This window comes from Eupeodes corollae, chromosome 1 (assembly GCF_945859685.1).
Source record: "Eupeodes corollae chromosome 1, idEupCoro1.1, whole genome shotgun sequence".
Lineage (NCBI taxonomy): Eukaryota > Metazoa > Arthropoda > Insecta > Diptera > Syrphidae > Eupeodes > Eupeodes corollae.
The window spans coordinates 272,212,175-272,216,862 of NC_079147.1; positions in this window are offsets into that span (position 1 = coordinate 272,212,175).

The following is a 4,688-nucleotide window of genomic DNA, read 5'->3' on the forward strand; positions in this document are numbered from 1 at the left end:
TACGTTTTTGTTTTACTCCTGATATGGTTTTGTTTTATTTATATTTTTTTCTATGGTGTCCAATTTTCGTATGTTGGCCCCTTTTTTGTACCCTTTTTGATTTTTCTCAGCGGCAACACTGGGCCCTAGTTTTCAAGGGACTGTTGCGCTACCTAAATTATTTATTTATTTAATAAAAATCTCTGTGATAATTCAGATTTATGGACAAAATTGTCTCGACCAATTTTTGTTTGTATATTTCAAAATCGAGAAAAGATATTGAGAATGTTCCAAAAATTGTCGGTTTTAACAAAAAGTAAAAGATGAACCACCCTAACGCAGATACTCATTAGAAATATGCTTGCATGTAAATATGTCCATAATGAATGTCTTACAATTTTTGTCATCTTTATATATTTTGATGGGAAAGCATAATTATTTTTGAACAAGATAATTTTTGCGAAAGAAAAAAAAAATATCTTACAATCAAAAATAGATTTTATGTTATGTTATGTTATTTTTTAACGATATACAATCTATCTTAAAATGAAGACATTTGTACATTTCCAATTTTCGCTTGCATCATACAAATGTTGAAATTGTTTTGTAAGTTACTAGAGAAAATTAAAATAACACAATTTACAAATGATGATTCAATTTAATGAAGCTTAATAATTAAAAAGTTCTATAAAATTCAAATTAAGGGAAGCTATATTTAGAATTACATCCTTAAAAAGCGTCTAAAAAGACTGATGAATTTTGTATGTATTAAGAATGTACAAAAATATGGCTTAGTTTGAAACAACTTTTAGGTACATTCCGAAGAATTAATAATTCAAAATTGTGAAAGAGAAATAAAAGCAATGGGCATATGATTGACTTTCAGCTTTCCGGTAAAACTAGTAAGGAGTAAAGTGCACCAAAGGAGTTAGACAAGGCTGTAGGCTAAGCCCATGGTTATTTGCACTTTTTCTAAATGACTTAGTTGAGTATCTCAATTATGGAGTGAAGTTTGCTAACAAACGAATCAAAGTGATCTAGAATTTGGAAAGTTAATCCGGAAAAATCAAAAAACCTGATTTTAAGAATGGATCTGGCAGAGCGGCGAGGGATGAGCACAAAAAAATTGCGAACAAACTTTGGACGTAGTTAGGTCTTATACATTCTTCGTCAACTGAATACGCACAAACATTTTTGAATATATTTTATCCATTTTTTCCAAACAGTGATGGTTATATTATACCATCTGTTGATGGGAAAAATTTTCGTAACATATATATAACAGAATTTCAAAGTTTTATCCAATAACAACAGTGAGTTTTTCTTCAACCACTTACTTACTTACTTACTTAAGGTGGCGCTACAGTCCGGGGCGGACCTGGGCCTCAACCAACATGCGTCTCCACCCAGCTCGGTCCCTAGCTAGCTGTCTCCAGTTTCGCACGCCAAGTTGGTTGAGGTCGTCTCCCACCTGGGTGCGTCACCTGAGTCGCGGTCTTCCTCTACTGCGCCGTCCCTCGGGATTGGATTCGAAGACCTTCTGGGCTGGAGCGTTGATGTCCATCCGCTCTACATGACCTAGCCATCTAAGCCGCTGGACTTTAATTCTGCTAACTAGGTCAGTGTCGCTATACAGCACGTACAGTTCGTCGTTATATCTTCTCCTCCATTCAAGATCTATGCGTAGGGGACCAAAAATCAATCGAAGAATTTTTCTCTCGAAGCATCCTAAGACACTCTCATCTTTCTTTGACAGGGTTCAGGCCTCAGCGCCATAAATGAGAACCGGGATGATGAGTGTCTTATACGAGATGGTGATTTTACATGTTCGAGAGAGGACTTTACTTCTCAATTGCCTTCTAAGTCCAAAGAAGCAGCGATTTGCAAGAGTTATTCTTCGTTTGATTTCAGCGCTGGTATCGTTGTCTGTATTAAAAGCGGTGCCTAGGTAGACAAAGTCCTTAACTACCTCAAAGTTAAAGCTGTCCATGGTGACGTTTTGTCCAAGACGTCGTTGTTCAGTGTCCTTTTTTGATGACAGCATATACTTGGTCTTGCCCTCATTGACCACTAAACCCATCTTCTTCCTACCGTCGCAATACTCAAAAACGCTCCATATCACGCTTTGATCTTCCAATTATGTCAATAACATCTGCGTATCCGAGTAGTTGGATGGACCTTTGGAAGATTGTGCTTCTAGTGTTGACGGTTGAGTTTTGCAAAATTCTTTCCAGAACGATGTTGAAGAAGTCGCATGACAGTGCATTGCCTTGTCTAAAACTTTTTTGACATTAAACGATCTTTTCCGACCTTGATAGAGCAACGTGCGTTCTCCATCGTCATTCTGCACAAACGGATAAGTTTGACAGGGATGCCAAAACTAGACATTGCTCTGTAAAGCTCTTCCCTATAGATGCTGTCATACGCGGCTTTAAAATCGATAAAGAGATGGTGGGTATCGATTTGAAGCTCCTGGGTTTTTTCCAAGATCTGCCGTAGTGTGAATATTTGGTCGATAGTGGACTTTCCTGGTCTGAGGCCACACTGATAAGGACCAATCAGGTTGTTGATGAATGGCTTCAGACGTTCACATAATACGGCAGAGAGGATCTTATACGCAATGTTAAGGAGACTGATGCCTTTGTAGTTGGCGCAGTTTAGAGGGTCTCCTTTCTTATGTATCGGGCACACTATGTTGAGATTCCACTAATCGGGAATGCTTTCTTCCGACCATATTTTGCAGATGAGTTGGTGCATGCACCGTACCAAGTCATCGCCTGCTGCTTTAAATAGTTCAGCATCGATGCCGTCAGCTAAAGCAGCTTTGTTTGACTTAAGTTTAGATATAGCTATCTTCACTTAGTCAAGGTCGGGTAGGTGGAATTGTTGATCTGCGTCGCCGAGGTTGAGTGGTTCTATCTCCCTTACAGCGGAATTCGGTTCGTCATCGCCGTTATATAATTTAGAGAAGTGATCTTTCCATATTCTCAGCATTGACTGACGTTCTACTACGATGTTCCCCTGATCGTTTTTACAGGCTTCGGTTCGTGGCTGGAACCCTTGGGAGGTTTTTTTTACCTTTTGGTAAAATTTACGCACCTCATTCCTGTTGTGACATCCCTCTATCTCCTCGATCGCGCGCTTCTCATGCTCTCTTCGTTGTCAAACCAGGGGTTTCGCTTTGGTGGCCGTGTGAAACCTAGCACTTCAGAAGCGGCATCTCTGATGGCTGCAAGGCAATGTTGCCACAGGTTTTCAATGCTTAATGCAGGCAGCATAGGACTCCTTAAGAGGTTATTAGAGATTCGATCGGAAAAGGACATGGCAGTCTCGTCGTCGAATCTTCACACAGTACTTCCTTGTTTTGGCTTGGATCGGGATATCCGTAGCCGTACCTTGGCTACAACGAGGTAGTGGTCCGAGTCAATGTTGGCCTCTCGGAATGTTCGGATATCCTGGATACTGGAGAAGTTTCGTGCGTCGATCGCAATGTGGTCAATCTTATTGACGGTTGATTGATCAGGAGATTTTCATGTCCCCTTGTGGATATTGAGATGCATGAACTGCGTACTTGCTACCAGAACGTCTCGCCCCGCAGCGAAATAGACCAGCCTGAATCCGTTGTCGGAGGTAGTGTCGTGCAGGCTGTATCTCCCGATTATGCCACCAAAGATGTCTTCTCTTCCTAGCTTGGCATTAAAATCTCCTAAGACAATTTTAATATCATAGACAGGGCACTGCTCATATGTCTTGTTCAAGAGCTCGAAAAATATGTCTTTGGTGTCTTCATCTTTCTCCTCTGTTGGGGCATGCGCGCATATTAGGCTTATGTTGGCGAATTTAGCCTTGATGCGGATTGTCGTGATGCGCTCGCTCACACTGTTGAAACTCAAAACTTTTTGCCTGAGTCTAGTTCCAACAACAAATCCACACCCAAATAGACGCTGTCTTTGTTCTCGGTAGCAGTTGCCTTAGTAGATATCGCAGGCTTTTAGTTTGCGTTTGCCCCGTCCATCCCATCGCACTTCTTGGATGGCGGTAATATCTGCCTTGCAGCAGTTTAGGGCTTCCGCTAATTGTTCGGCTGCACGTGGTCTGTTAAGGGACCTTACATTCCACGTACATATCCGAAGTTCGTTGTCCTTATTTCGTTTGCGTGGGTTGTCAACAGTGAATCCGTCCGTATCCGAGGCTTGTTGGTGCTTCGAAGCTTATGGTATTTTTACGTGGCCAGGAAGTCACCCCGACGGGTTGGAACCCAATCTCCAGTTGAGGTACTAGGCACCCGATGTTCACCGCGGGGAGGTGAGAGTAGGAGTTGATAGACAGAGGTGGGTTTTGAGAAAAACCTGTGGACGCTTGTGTCCTCTTGAATGCACATGTCTACCATTTGAAACATAATAACAAACAAAAAATATGTAAGCACTATTTTTCTTAAGACTAAAGCCAAAAAATTGAGTGGTATCTATGTATTTTGTTTTGAGTTGCTTACTAACACATTATTCCTTTAAAATCCTCCCTATCAGCTATTCCCTCCCATAAGCTACATACATAAATGTAAGCTCTTTAAATAAGGGATGATGTCAAAATCAGTTATAGACAACCAAACCTCCCCCACTACAAACAAGTTGCCTTTTATTTTAACCCCTAAAAACAAAAGTTTTCCAAAAACTCTCACATATCAATGCAAAAACACAAAAATTTAATTC